Here is a 16,241-nt window from a genome sequence, read left to right as displayed (position 1 = left end):
ACCCTGTCTTTTTGTGGAAGGTTGTCTAAAACATCTTCTAAAGCATGTCATGTTATTTGTCCTATATTTTCTTTCTTGTTTATTCCTTTCCATTTGATTTTCTATCTCTTCTTTCCTTCAATTTAGGCATTTTCTCTTTTGACATTTCTTTCCATCTTTCTTTCCACCTTTCATTCTATAGCTCAATTATTCTTCCTAAATTTTCTTACATTATTCTATCTTTCTCTGTTATGATTTTTCATTCTATGTTTTTACTTTCTTTCCTTCATTATTTGAATCGTTATCTTGACTTCCTTTTTTCTTCTTTACTTTACTTTTTCTTTCCATTCTACTTTTTCTTTCTTATCTTCTATACATCTGTTTCCCCTGCTGTCCAATACTTCCTTCTATCCTTCGTATCATCCCTTCTTTCCTTTTCACCTTCTATCCATCCTGTCCTTCTTTTTATTCTTTTCTGCTTCCCTTTTTCCTTTCATTTTTACCTTTTCCTTATGCTAACCCACTTTTCTTGTCCCCCTTCAGTCTTTTCTTTCCTTCCAATTCCTTGATTTGTTACTTTTTTATCCTACTTCCTTCCTTTCTTTTGTGCTTGCTCGCTCACTTGCATCTCCCCCATACTTTTCCGCATCATCTTCTTCATTCTTCCTATTTGTCATTTTTTTTGCTTTGCAAGTCACAGCTCGAAGTTAAGAAGGACCATTTCAAGGTCAGTTTCTCCAGCAGATATTTTTGTAGCTAGATGCCCTTGCCCAAGAAGGGTGGGATGTGAGGATGCAGGCATATTGGCTGTGGAGATTCACCTGCTACCTTTCACCATGATTGGTAGCAAGAACATGCCAGAGCAGCTGCATACTATCCATTTCCTGCCAGCTGCACATGTAAGTACTTGCAGTGGGTGAGGACTCTAGACACACCCTGCCCATTCAGTGAATGTTGGAAGTTCCATCCTAAGGTCCAGGACTTCTGGCAGGTGGGAAAGGGTGAGTGGTGCAGAACAGGGGTGGAGTGGTTGCAACTGCCATTTTGTAGCGCTGTATGACACAGGGAACAATGTACTGCTGTCAGGTAGGGACAGTTTGTTTGCCGTTTTCAACATTTTTGCATATAATACAAAGTTGGTCACTGTGTACCCACATTTCACTGCACCTCCTGTGATTTGTTAAAAAGGGCACCAATTTATGGCAAGCCTGTGGTCCTCCTGTGGAATCCATTTTGATTCAGGTTCCATTTTCTGACACTCAAAACGGGCACTGGCCTGTTGGCCTCTAAATGACCTTGAACGGTCTGTACTGTTGCTGTAACCGCAGAACCTTGAGAAATGGTAATGTCACAAGTGTTCGTGACAAGCAGTTGCTGTGCTTCATTTGCTGATTTCATAAATCAATGCCCATAGCTAAACGTTTTATTATCATTAACGATTGGATAAATAAGTGGAAAGCTCCAGCTGTGTTGCCACCCAACTGACTCTCATTGGCTGTGCATCACTTGTCCAATATGTGCAACATGTATTGTAATTTATAAAACCCCATTTTAAGTTCTGTAAATCGAGCAAGTCCACCTGGGGCACTAACAGCCTGATTCATCATAGTGCCGTTTTGCGAGTTTGAAATAGCGAATCATAAGGAATCGCTATTTCAGACTCGCAAAACGACATTCATGTAGGAATCGCAAAAACAAAAGCGATTCCTACATATTCATTATTTGCGATTAGCAAATTGCTAATCGCAAATAAGGAATAACTCCCCATGCATTCGTATGGGCCACCAAAAGGCCCATAGGAATGAATGGGGAGTATTCCTTATTTGCGATTAGCAATTTGCTAATCGCAAATAAGATTGCGATTTAAAGGGTGCCAGGGGTGTCCAAAGGACACCCTGTAGCACCCCTTAACAGTAAATACGAACAGGTGTTGCGCACACACATGTCCAAAGGACACGTGTGTGTGCAACATCAACTTAGAAAAATGCTTTTAAAAGCATTTTTCTAAGTTTTTGCTATTTACCACGAGTTTTGACCTCGCAGTAAATAGCGGGCTGAAATTGCGAATTCGCAATTTTAAAATGGATGATGAATTGCATTTAAGGAATCTCAAATTGCCCTCAGATCTGGACAGTGTTTCACTGGCATGGACAAGCACTGCCAGGAATCAACGCTGTGATAAAGTCTTGGAAAGGTCCACAACCCAGTGGCGTCACTATGGGGGTGCGGGGGGTGCGGACCGCACCGGGTGTCACCCCATCAGGGGTGACACCAATCCGGTTTATTTACACTGGCTGGCTCACTGCAAAGTGGAGTGCAGCCCCTCGGCTCAGCCTCGCCCTCACCTCTGCTCTGCTGCCAGTGCGTGCAAGCGCACGCCACCACGGTGCGCACTCGCAGCAGTTGCGCACCTGCTTACAAATTAAAATATTGCTACTGCAGTCAGTGCAGTGAGTGTGTGTGCACTGCACTGCAGCACGTCGCCACGCACGCATGCACGCACCGATGTGATGATGCTGGTGCGATGCAGATGCGTGGCGTACCCGCTTGGGCCTCGCCAAACACCTTTGCCATGCCAACCATTATCGTATTCAAAATGCTGGGTTGAAAGGTTGCTTACTTGAGCCAGGTGTCTTGAATTCTATTCTTCATAATCTGTCTTTAATCTGTGATTTATTTTGTTCCGTTAGACCACTCGTATATAATTCTTTACTGCATTTAAATTGTTTGTTGATTTTACTTTATGTTTTCAAAGGCTATTTAATGACTTTGGTAGTCCTCTTAAATAACGACTGGCCAGAAGGCCGGTGGATGTCGGCTTAAAAACGTAATTACTTTTCGGCAATCTTCATTATCTTTAGTCATTATCTCCCTCTCCACATCCATTACCACACAACACCCACCTTCGATTGCTGGTCTTTAATAAGACTTGGTAACATCAGGAACAATTTTGGGAATGCAAGCCATTTATAGCACCTACGGGTGGGTGGTGTCAGCTAACAGCATAGTTCCAAGTCTTTCTCTCCAATCTAGAGGTGGATGACGCCTCCTAACTAATGACTAAGACGAGGACATTACTTACTAAGGATAATGACAACCAGAAGTCATTAAACCATCAGTATGACTCTTCTCCTAGGTCCGTGTTTATTTTGGATTAATTCCTTCTTTACTTTAAATCCTTTGACTCAAGCCCACTGCAAAAAAACTATTTGTGCCTAAGCAGTGGAAACAAACAGCCTTGTATTGTGTTGTTTGGTCAAATTGCTCTTTCAAATTTAAGAAAAGAGTAGAAACAAGATGTGCTCCTAGAGTAGCAGTCTCTTTAGTCACTTGCTCATGACAGTGGAGTAGAAGGTTGTGTCGACAAAGAAACCAGGAGAGCCAGAAAAACATGGAAACTAGGACAGAGACACAAGTACTTGTGCCTGGGGACAAGCCTGACACCGAGGGGGCAAGTGGCACAGGCGAATATCGAGTCATGCACGCACAGGCACAAGGAGGCAGGCAGGCATGGGACACGGTGATGGAGTCAGAGGTGGGGGGCCCAGGAAGGCTTAGAAGTGGACACCATGGATTCTATTATTCTATCATTCTATTAAAATTATTTGTACCGCGCACTATCACCATAGGTTTCTTGGCGCTCAAAAACAGTGAACGGAGACCTAGGAAAGGGAGTTAGTCGAAAGCAGCTTGGAAAAGCAAGGTTTTTAAAGATTTCCGAAACACATCATATTTAGGGCAGAGACGAAGAGAAGGCGGTAGGGAGTTCCAGGTCGATGGGGCCAGGACCTAGAAACTCAGACCGCCATGTTTTTTTCTTTTAAAACGGGGGACATCCAAGAGATTGAGTGACGCAGAGCGAAGAGCTCGAGAGGGGATGTGACGAGACAGAGTTGAGAATATGAACAACGGGGCTGCGTTCGAGAGTGCCTTAAATGTAGTGCATGCCAGTTTGAAAATGCAGCGCTTCAAGACAGGAAGCCAGTGCAGAGTGCGGAGAAGGGGGGTGACATATTCATATCTGGGCTGACAGAAAATCAGCCGGGCAGCCTGATTCTGCACCAGCTGAAGTCGGTGAAGGTGACAGGCGGGGATTCCCGCGTACAGAATGTTGGCATAATCAAGCCTGGAAGTTATAAGCGCGATGACCACTTGAATTAATGCTTCTTTCGTAAGGATCCTACTAATCTTACGAATTCGCCTAAGATGAAAAAAACAGGCGGATGTCACCGCGTTAATATGCGGTTTCATGGACAGATCATCGGAGATGATTACCCCCAGGCTTTTGACAGAGCTCACCGGTGTGGGTGCTAGCCCCAGAGAAGTGGGCCAGAAGGAGGTATTCCAAGGATGCGAGGGTCCTCCTACCAGGACGAGCTCTGTTTTTGTTGGATTTAACTTTAAATGACTGTGATACATCCACTCCGCAATGGACAGCATAGTGGACTGAAAATCTAAACAGGAAGACGGATGAGAAGTGATGGGGAAAATTAACTGAAGATCGTCAGCATAATTAAAGATTGTGACTGGGGCATTCCGAAGGGAGGCTAACAGTGGTTGGAGATACAAATTAAATAGGAGAGGAGACAGTGCAGAGCCCTGGGGTACGCCACAGGGAAGGGAAGTGTAAGAGGCAAAAAAGGTGGAAAGATGAACAGATTGACTACGTTGATGAAGGAAAGATCTGAGCCAGTCAAGGGCCACTCCCTGTATGCCAGCGTTATGGACACGGTTGATCAAAATAGTATGATCGACCGTGTCAAATGCCGCTGAAAGATCCAATAGGACAAGGGCTTGAGAGATGTTGTTATCAGCCCCTTTCCTGAGGGTGTCCATGACCGCGACTATGACTGCCTCGGTGGAGTGGAGGGGTCTAAGTCCTGCTTGTTGAGGATCTAAGAAAGAGGATTTCTCTACAAAGGAGCTCAAGCAGCGGGTGACATAAGTCTCCAAGATCTTTCCTAAATAAGGGAGGAGGGAGATGGGTCTGTAATTACTGAGTAAAGCAGGGTCAGCATTTGTTTTTTTTAGGATAGGTAGGACTGCAGCTTGCTTGAAAGAAGATGGAACCTCCCCAGTAGCAAGAGAGTTATTTAATAGTGCTAATGGGGGACCTGGGCATGCTAGAAAAGCTTCTTTTAAGACCTGCGGAGGACAGCAGTCGCTGGGGGCACCAGAGCTGACTTTATGGAGAAGAGAGACAAACTCTTGGTGTGATATGGGTGGAAACTCCGACAAAGTACTAACGTTGGTGGGGGGAAGAGGAGGTGGGATGGGAGAAGCCGGAGTTGGTATGTTGTTTTTAATTGTTATTATTTTTTCTGAAAAATAGGCATTGAGCGAGTCACAGAGTATTTGGGTGGGTAAAGGTTGAGGGGTGACTCTGTCTGGGCAGGAAAGCTCATTCACAATTGAGAAGATATCCTTCGATTTATTATTGTACTTCAAAATTTTTTGAGAGAAAAATGCCGTCTTGGCTGCTAGGATAGATAATTTATAGGCTTTTAGAGTCTCCATGTATGCGAGCTTGAGCTGAGGATCATCATAGCGCCGCCAGCGGCGCTCCGATTGCCGAAGCGCGAGTTTGGCTGCTTTAAGTTGGTCAGAAAACCAACATTGGGCATCATGGGGGCGCTTGGTTTTTGTTTTCTTGAAAGGGGCGACTTTATCGCTGGCCTGACGCAGCCAGTCGGTTAAATTATCAGCCTGGTTCTCAAGTGAAGTTTGCGACTCCGGCGCAGTAGAAACCAGTGATTCGTGGAAGTCAAGCAGATTGGCCCTTTTCCAATTGTGTGCCGAAAGGTTTTTGATGCGAGGTGGAAGACACACAGTGTGAAGGGGTAGATGAAAAGAAATGGAATAATGGTCTGACCAGGAACAAGGAGCAACTGCAGGAAGGGAGATGTCTAAGTTTGAGGTCCAGACTTGGTCAAGGATATGACCCATCCGATGAGTGGGGGTATTGATGTGTTGAGAAAGATTCATGGTTTTCAGAAGTTCAGTGAATTCAACTGATGTGTTGCTTTCATGGGCATCGGATGGCCAATAATTAAAATCCCCGATAACCAAGATGTTGGCGTGGTTAATGACAAGCGGAGCGATAGCATCGCTGAATAGTTGGGGGAACAAAGACATAGGGTGGGGGGGGCCTATAAACTAACACACAAATAAAGGACGATTTAGGGGAGATAAATTTTATTGCCAAGTAGTCTATTTTAGGAATAGGGATGACCGTGATCTCGGAAAAAGTATACTCGGAGCGGATAATTTCCGCTACCCCACCACCCATCTTCCCCGCAGGGCGGTTGGCGTGTATGATGTAATATCCCGTAGGGATAGCTGCCAAAATGTCGGGGGTAGAATCATCATTGATCCAGGTTTCGGTTAACAAAAGAACATCAATTGAACTCTGGTGCAGTAATTGAAAGAGCTCCAGCTGATGACGAATAAGGGAGCGGGAACCTTGGAACCTTGGACACAAATGGACGTCACCATGCTGCAATCGGCCATCTGACATCATATGACGTGCATCTAATATATTCAAACATAGCATATCATAATATACTCAATAACAACTTTAATAATATTGCCTCTACCCAGTCTTAAGGGTATGCATCCATCAATACAGAAGGTAGAGCTATTTCATATGGATGATGTCATAGTTTCGTGATTTTAGTATATTTGTATGCTGGCAGCTTCACACGGATGCCTTAAATGCTGCATAACGTGAATGCTGTTACTTGTGCGGCACATGTAACTTATGATCTGGAGTAGATAACACTATTTTAATACTAAAGTGCTGTGACTCCTTGGTTTATGTCGTGAGGGGGTGACACCATGAGTTACCCGCACTGGGTGACACCAACCCTAGTGACGCCACTGGGCAGAACTAAGGTTAAGTGAGGTCTACGGAAGCATGGGGCGACCCGCAGCTCTAGCACCGTCAGGACAGTGGGTGCATTCTTTCCTCTACGACCGAAAATGAACCAGCGCGAGATCCCGCGAGGCGTCCGGGAGTCCACCCTTGCTGCACATGCAGCACATGTCCTAATTCTGTAATATAATTACGCCTGCCCATTTCCTCCTCCGCAGTGATACCACAGTGGATACGGCTGTCAGGACTCAGGGCGGATCCGCGCACGAGGTTGTCGGTCTGATTTTGCAGGTGGGGGGGGGGCTGTTCTGCGCTGCAACTAAATATTGTTCCATCGAGAAGGGAGCGGGCAAGAGAGATAGCCTGCTATCCCCTGGCAAGGACCCATAGAGCATGGCATGAATATGGGCGCTACGTGCTCAGCTGTACGCTTTATTTTATACAACTGCACTGTTCAGCGTGTATATATCAAACTTTCACCTCATCGGTACATGTTTTAGCCAGAAAATCTCAGTAAGAGTGAGCGGCGGAGGTTGCTTTGTGCCCGCAGCTCATGCGTTGAGGGGAAGTTTATATTTGACTAATGATATTTCATGAAAAGGAGTCCCAATCCCAGGTGGCAGGACCTGCGCTTTTTAATGAAATATAGACTTTGAGGTCCATAGAAGTAGTGATCTTCTGAAGAACACTTTTTCTTGGGACTCTACCAGGTGGGCTGCTGGTATCAGAACTACTCCCACTCCAGCACACAAGCCAGCAACCCCAGCCGGGATCATTAGCGACTACAAGCTAGGCATGACTGCCCAGATCAATGCCAACTCCGCATCCTGCTTTCACACCCTGCTGAAGATCTTCAAATGGCTCCCGAATAGCGCCAGAAAAAGCATCAGCCACACCCTCATCACCAGCAGCCTAGACTACGGAACTATCAACAAACATTTCATCAGAAGACTCCTCAGGGATTGCTTTTACACATAGGGAGCTGCTAAACATGCAGTGGCGTCACTAGGGAGTTGCGGGGGGAGGTTGGTCGGGGGGGCCTAGTTGCGTTGGGGGTTGGACCGCACCTGGTGTCACCCCATCATGGGGTGACACCAATCTGCTTACACTGCTGGCTCGCTGTGTAACACAAACACAGCTCTGCACTGCAGTGCAGCCTCAAGTCTGCTCTGCTGCTTTATTGTAGTGCAAGCGCACGCACCTGTGACCCACCGTCCATGTTCCCAAGTGCTAATGTTTCAGCCTCGACCCACGCTATTCGGTCCTCTGCCACTTACAGGACAAGGAGATGAGGGTGCCTCCTCACTGTTATCCATACACCTATCTGATCAGGGTCTCACTCTGCTCATTCATGTGATGTAATATTTACGAAATGGAGTCTAGATGTAATTTCCTGCAGGCGGGCTGAGTCCTTGTAATGTAACTTCTGGAAGGTGCTTGTATGCGTGTATGACTGGTATCGAAGTGTCTGTCATAACTTGCCTATCTAAAAATGTGTTAACCCCTTCACTGCGGCGGCTATTCCGCCGCAGTGCTAAGGGGGCGGGGCGGGGCGGCCGCGCAGCGACCGCATGCTGGTGACTGAACCGCTCCGTCACCAGCGTCGGTTGCGCTGTGCTTATGACGGAGCGGTTCCGTCATGGCCCGCCCCGCTCAATGGAACGCTCAGCGCAGGCGCGGAATTCGCGCCGCGCAGGTGCTCCGAGCGGGCCATGATGGAACCACTACGTCATCAGCACAGCGCCACCGCAGGCAAGGAGTTAAACACTCTGGCACCCTTGCCTAGGGTCACGAGAGTGCCAAAAACAAATGAGAAAAAAAGAGCTTCCAGAAGGTTTGTCTCTGAAGACCAAAGTCATTTTCCTCTGACTAGCCCGGGAGACATTCTCAGTTTATTAACAGTGGAATACTACGAAAAAGTATTTTTGTACATTAAGGGGATATATAGAAATACATGACTTCCGAAGTCAGAACGTGAATCCGCGCCTCCGTTTCTCAACTCCCTAGGTCATGCGGTAATTCTGGAATTTCAGCAGAGCGCATGGCACCTTGGACCAGAAGACATGTCTCACTGTAGGAGTTTATCCGTCGTTGGGAAAAAAACGGCTTATGCAGTTAAGTTCATCAAGAGCAGTGCGCTGAGAAAGTGAAAATGGCTCGTGTACAAAACACCGAAATCTTTTTTCTCTCAAAGGTATTCCTAATTCCACGCTAAAGGAAATGATGCTAAGTAGAAAAAAAGTGTGTGGGTTTATACCTGCCACGCACAGGTCTCTGGCTTGCACAGAATAGTGATATAACTTGCAAAAGGTAATACACAAAAGTAAGTATTCTTTATGGCCCTTGCTGCGAAGGAACGGAGAGGGGCTCAGGCTTTTTCTGCTGGTGCAGCAGTTCAGGGAATGAAAGAATAAAGGAGTGAATAAAAGACGAGTCAAGCACAGCACTGAAAACCGAATGTCTTGGCAGAGTGAGTGAGGGCATCCTTGTGGGTGTAATAAACGTTTCCTTGGAAGGCAACAGAGAATTTTGACTGAAGTAAGTCAGACCCTGGCATTTCTTCCTGCGCAGGAGAGAAAAGAGGCCGTTAATGGGGCAGAGAATCAATGTCATCTCCTTACAAGTTTGTAAAACCCCATTGTTCATGGTGCTGTTATTGTGCTGAAGACAGTGCAGGGGCAGATGTCTGATTTTTTTTTACATCTTTTGAACATTTTGAACTTCAGTGGCGCAGGGTATTTTATTTATGTCAACATTAAAAAGCGAGGTAACCTTAAAAAGTGGCATTACTGATGGTACCGGTCTGCTACAGCACGTGACACTGCTCGGATAAAACCAAGGTACTGAGTAGTATGATTTCATATACCCACAGCCCTCTGAGTGACCTGCTGGTACCTGGACTTTAGGTCCCTTATGGAGTTCAGTTTATACTATTTTACCTGCTGCCATATTTCTCCTTCTGTGGGTTAAAAGGTTTAGTGGTGCAACTTTGTCAAACAAGAGAGAGAGGGGGGAGGGGGGGTGATTCAATAACCAGCAGCGAGTAGTGCTTGACATAGCACCAGTTGCATTACATGAAGACAAATTCATTTTTTGTTAGGCACGGTGAGATTAAGTCATTTGCGTAGAATCACAGGATGTTCGGTGTCATTGCCGAGACTCGAGCCCATGTGGTAAGTCGTGAGGGGGTGACACCATGAGTTACCCGCACCGGGTGACACCAACCCTAGTGACGCCACTGCCACAACCAGCAAACACCTGGCAATAGCTACCCAAGCCAGTCCACCAAAAGGGGTCCCTAACGAGTCCAAGATCCCCCACAGTAAGCTTTCTACTACCTGGCTGGTAGGAAGCACGTGGGTACCGCCACTTCTGGCCATGCTCATTGTAATTACAGGACTGCATGCATCAGTAAACGGAGCTCTAACTCATTGTCTTTCAACGGTTTTGTATGTTTAATAATAATAATTATCCAGATCTGTAACAAAATAAGTTCTATATAAAATAATAATACTGAAGATTTTATTATAACAATGGCTGATTGTTTGTCATGCAAAGGGGACCTCTGATTGTCTGGCACAAAAAAAAAAAAACTGTTCCACCTTCTGTAAAAATCACATTTGAGTTTGCCATTTACTTCAGACATGTCAAAAATAACTTCGTACCATGGTAGCACCTGCGGGGAATGAGATTTTGGTATCAATTTATAATCAATTTAATAATTTATCTCATTCGTTAATTTTGGACCGCTAGTATCTGTCATTGAGTAAAAGACCACCCCCACACAGGTTTAGTTCAGCCCCATTAAATGACGCCACTCTGAAGAACCACTTACAACTGATAAAGTTTAAAAGTTTTATATATGAGTCAAGTTTGAATGCAAATTACAATCCTCTCAGGATAAATCTCAGAGTATACAAAGAATACAAAGTCAATTCCAAAATCAGCAATTTAAAGTTTCGATGTAAAGTGGTTCCTTTGCGTCATCTACAAAAAGAGAAAAATAATCAAGTTAAATCTGTCCCTACTCTATACTAGGTGACATCCCTATTTCGCAAGTTTCTTCCCTAAAAAGGTGTCAGCAGTTTGACTTCCAAAGAAGTTCAAACTCTCTTAGCCTCTAAAGGTAACTTAAGTTTAAGAAGCAGTACCCTCTCTGCCTACCCATCCGCTCTTCTAAGGGTCCTCGGCCTACTGCTCCCTTGCGCTCTGATCTCTCTCAGCGCATCTGCTCAAGGCATCTACCCTTGCCTTCGCTCTGAGCAATTCACCTCGCTGTTCCTAATCCCCAATTGCTCATTGCTCTTCTCTCCTCCCCGGGGTGCTGTCCCTAAAATACACAATCACAGTGTGGGTGGAACGCCCCTTGATGCCCACCACGGACTTTCCCCGATGATGTCAGTTTCTGGCTCTTTCCATTGCTTCATCTCTTTGCGTCGTCCGTTAGGTTGACCCTTCTCCTTAGATGTCATCTTCATCTTCTTGTTGGCGACTTTAATTTGACACTTTCAGATCAAAAGTCAAATGAACTTAAACAAGACTTTAACTTACAACTATTTCTTGACCTTACTAGATCCTGTGAATGGTCATTCAAAACAAAGCTCAAATTCCAATCGCCTCCTCTCATGTTTAGGCAATAAACTTCGTTCGACATTTGTCACCTTAAATCTAACAAATGCTAGACTCTTCGGCTCGCACCTTCAAGTGAAGACTATTCACGACTCCTGTGAGTCCACTAAATTACATACATTGGACTATGCTCCTGCGAACTCTTGGTTAGTCAGGTTATAATCACAAATGACCTAAACTCTTCTAACATTCCTACAAACTTCTTCTACACAGTATAACCTTTAACATACATTTATATATAATCGCATTTAGCAAATACTTTGCTCATGTGTGAATACATCTTACATAGAATACAATTACGTAGAATATGAACCTCAATACATAGAATATAGTTCACATACATAGAATATAAAGCCTATTCTCATTGCTTATCGTTATGCGGACGCTCTCTGCACGTTTCTTCATGTTACATTTCTCGCCGTTTCTGCATTTCAAGTTACACACGTATATGAATTTCACTTTGCACGTTCTTCTGTTCGTAAGCATTTCTACACATTACTACATTAGCCCACTACGTATACGGCCTTCTAAATCTAATACATCCTAAAGTGAATACAGTTATACATTTCCTATATTACTTTTGACTTCATCGGTTAATTATATGCTATAAGCGTCAACTTCATAGTACGATATACATTTCATTCCTACGTTGCATGATATGCTTGTAAATATGGCCTATACATAATTTTTATTCAAATTTGGACTCTCTCAGTCCCCCCTTTGATGACTTTTAGGAGTCATCACTAAATGCAATTTGAATAACACCCTTTAAACCGAACTAGTTACATCATTTCCTCTTTTCATCGTTTCAAGTGCTCTCAAGCTTTTATACTGTTGATCTTGTAAAACAGCTAATCTCCTTTCTTGTTCTCTCATCGATCTTTGTAACCGGTTCGTCCTATACCATTTATATAGTTTCACAAATCCTATCAATGTAATTATGCAAATTAATACTATTAATACAGGTTTTAATATGTACCACACTATACTTTTGCCAAGGTTAGCAAACCAACTTCCAACCTTTCCTACTCCATTACCTACTTTTTCCCAAACATTTATTTTTGTCAAATCTTCGATTTCTTGATGAATCTGTGTAATGTTTCTTATAACCTTCTCTAGTGGTTTTGAATTATCAGGAATATAAGTACAACATTCCTGAACCTTCAAAGCCTTGCAAACTCCGCCTTCTTTTGCTAATATCACATCAAGAGCAAGTCGATTCTGAAGAACCATTGCTCTGATCGATTGCATCTCACCTTCTATTAGCATTAATGACCTTGCGGTACTTGCAGATAATCTATCTACGACTGTAGCTAGTCTCCTGATCTTAACATCGTTAAGTATTAAACCTAACATAGGAAACATCGCTCCAAATACGTCTCCTACTACTTCTGCATCTCCTACTTCTCTTTTCGTTCTTATCGAAGCCTTTCTTTCTATGACCGCTAAATCCTTTGCATGATATATTTTGGGGAAGACAATTGCCAAGTAACACGAACCATACCAATTGTCAGGCAGTTTTACATAGGCACTTCTCCCACATACAAAATATACATTAGGAATAGCCTGCATCCCTTTCATAAAATCTTTCGTATAATACTCTAACTTAAAAGCATGCTCACAATTAACTTCACCTACGAATTCACTCTCATAATATGTCTTGCTTCGAGTTAAACATAACTTTCCTTTCTGTGTTCTATCCAATGCTATTGGACCATTGCTACCTTTCTTTTTATGTGCCTTCTCTTCTTCGGTCCAATCAGTTTTCCACTGTCCTGACATTTTTAGAATCTTTTGCCTTCTGTATCGGTCATCTACTTGTGCTATAAACTTTTTCTCAGTCTCTGACACTTTGCAAGTTAGATTATTTCTGCGTGCATATGAAGTATCTAATGTATCCCAAGGAAGAAAGAATTTGGCTAGTCTATCCTCCTTTTTGTAATAGTCCCACTTATTCATTTGCTTATAATTCGGAACTTCAGGCAGTACCGAATCATAGTTTGAAAAGTAGTACTCAAACCCTTCTCTACCATAGAATATACTTAGCAGTAAGCTACATGTTATCCCATAAGTCAATGGGAGATGATGATATCGGATGCCCTCATCTACAGAAGCCGGCAATTGCATACAAACGTAGCAATCTTTGGCCTCCATGGCATCGATATATTCGTACAACAGTTTAGCATATGCGTTTGACCTAAAGTTTCCCTGTGACTCATCTACATGTAATCTACGAACTTCATCTGCTAGTAACGTCTTTTCACGTATAACATTGCTCTCCTCCTTCTTTCCATCAGGAGCAGGTTTCAAAGTCGTTACAAGCTTAACATCTGCTATTTCTTTATCTGCTTCATGTCCTACTATGTATGATATTGTCACTACTGTAATTATGAGAAATATCACTACCGCTATAAGTGTACCTATTATGCATCTAGCTTTTCTGTTTGGGTTGCCGTTCTCCATGTTGTCAAAACAGCGTGACTCTTTCTTTTGCGAAAGGTTTATCAGTTCAGTCCTTCGTTTGCTTTGTTTTCTTCTCAGTTCGTAAAGTGCTCTTTTATCAACAAAGTCTCTTTTTCGCAACAATGTCTCTCTATTTTTAACAACAGACAACCCTAACTCTTCTCCGTCCTCTAAATGTAAACCCTAATTTTATTCTTCTTTCCACTCGGCGCTAGGTTATCTTCTTCTCTATAGCTTATATACAAAAGTCTTTTATGTATCAACAATTATTCTTGTACCTGCAGCTCTTGCAACAAGTTCCAATAATTCAAAACGAATGACTTTGTCTTCTTCCTCTGATATTTGATGACCAAAGGTTGGAAATTGTAATCTGTTCAACACTAAATACTTAATCCGACTCAAGTATGGGGGTATGGGAAGTGTGAAAGTCAGTAATCCCTCAGTCTCGAGTCCAGGCGTCAACATCCATATCTCCACTGCCACAAATGGATCGAGATCGATTACTTTCACACTTTTCACTCTCCCAGATTTCTGTCCCCAAGACATCTGCTAGATAAGTCCACTCTGGGGTGGCGTACCTTCTGCAGGGCACACGTACCCTTCTCGACCTTCGTGGACTCTCAGTTCCTGAGTCTGTCGTTTCTTCCTCCTGATCCGATTCTTCAGCGATCGGGACAAGAGTTCCTTCTTGCTTTTCTTCCGAGCTTGGCCTTTTCTTTCTCTCCGGCCAACTGGCTTCGTCACTCTTTGTTCTTCTGCTCCTTGTTCTTGGACCAGTCTCTTGGTCACTCTCAGTTTGTTCGGTATCCGATTCAGTCTCCCAGTTACTTTCTTCTCCTGATGCGACTTCGGTCTCGCTAGTGTCCTGACCTTCGTCGTCCTGTTCCAACACAGTCTCAGCCTCTTCGATCACCTCCACAGCTTGGCTTTCCCCCTCTATGGCTTCTCCGTTTTCCGCCGGATTCTCATCCGAGAGAGGAGCTGTTTCTTCTAGAGGTGTTGGCACTCTTCGGGTGTGTGAGGCATGTATCCAGTTTGGCAGGCCTCCACACTTCACCGCAGTGTTCGTGACAAGTATGACTTGAAATGGTCCTCGCCAACGCACGTCTAAGCAGTTCTTCCTGACATGCTTCTTCACCAGGACCCAGTCTCCCGGACTCAAGTCATGGCACAAATCTTGTGATGATGGAACCTCTGCAGCCTGGACCTGGAGGGACACAGAATTAATGGCATCAGATAGTCCCTTGCAGTAGTCCAAGATCAAGTCGTCTGTGATGTTCACTAGCGCTGCAGTCGGAACCGATGGCAATCTCATAGCTCTCCCCATTAGCACTTCATGTGGAGAGAGGCCTGTTTTCCTATCAGGTGTGCTACGTATGCTCATAAGAACCACTGGAAGTGCGTCTGGCCAATTCAGGGATGTCGATGAACAAACTTTAGCCAGTCTGGACTTGATTGTACTGTTGATTTGTTCTACAATCCCTGAAGCTTCTGGTCGATAGCTGCAGTGTAACTTTTGATCAATATTCAAAGCTGAGCACAACATCTTCACTATTTCGCTGTTGAAATGAGTTCCTCTGTCTGATTCCAAAGAGGATGGCACCCCAAACCTCGGTATTAACTCTCTAAGTAACAGTTTCGCTACTGTAAGTGTATCGCATCTACGTGTAGGGTAAGCCTCAACCCATCTAGAAAATATGCAGACAATCACTAAAACATATCTGAGTCTGTTACATGGAGGCATTTCTATAAAATCAAGCTGCATTCTATTGAAAGGCCCCCCAGACCTCCCAATGTGACTCAATGTAACTGGTGTTCTTTTTCCCACGTTTAGTTGCTGACAAATCGCGCATCGCTGACATACTGCTTCTGCCGCTACTCTAAACTTAGGATTAAACCACGTTTGTCTGAATACTCTCACCATGGCATCTCTCCCTATATGTGCTGATCCATGCAATTTTCTTGCCATTGGGCTAACAAGTTCATTTGGTAAAACAGCTCTCCCATCGGCAGAGACCCAAAAATTCATTTCGCCTTTCACACAACCCGCTGTTTCCCAGCCCTTTTTCTCAACATCTGGTGCATTCTCCTGAACACTCCTTAACTCATCCCACGTATCTACAGTGTCTAACAACATCGTCAATTCAGTTCTTTCTTGTATTCCCCCCACTTTCACATCAGTGTGAGAATATCCTTGTTCTGCACAATAACGCGCTACTTCATCAGCATAACGATTGCCCTGCGACACAAAGTCTACGTTCTTCGTGTGCGCAGCACATTTGACAACCGCAATAGC

This window comes from Lissotriton vulgaris, chromosome 1_2, assembly GCF_964263255.1.
Source record: "Lissotriton vulgaris chromosome 1_2, aLisVul1.2, whole genome shotgun sequence".
In the NCBI taxonomy this organism is placed as follows: Eukaryota; Metazoa; Chordata; class Amphibia; order Caudata; family Salamandridae; genus Lissotriton; species Lissotriton vulgaris.
This window is presented reverse-complemented; position numbering follows the sequence as displayed.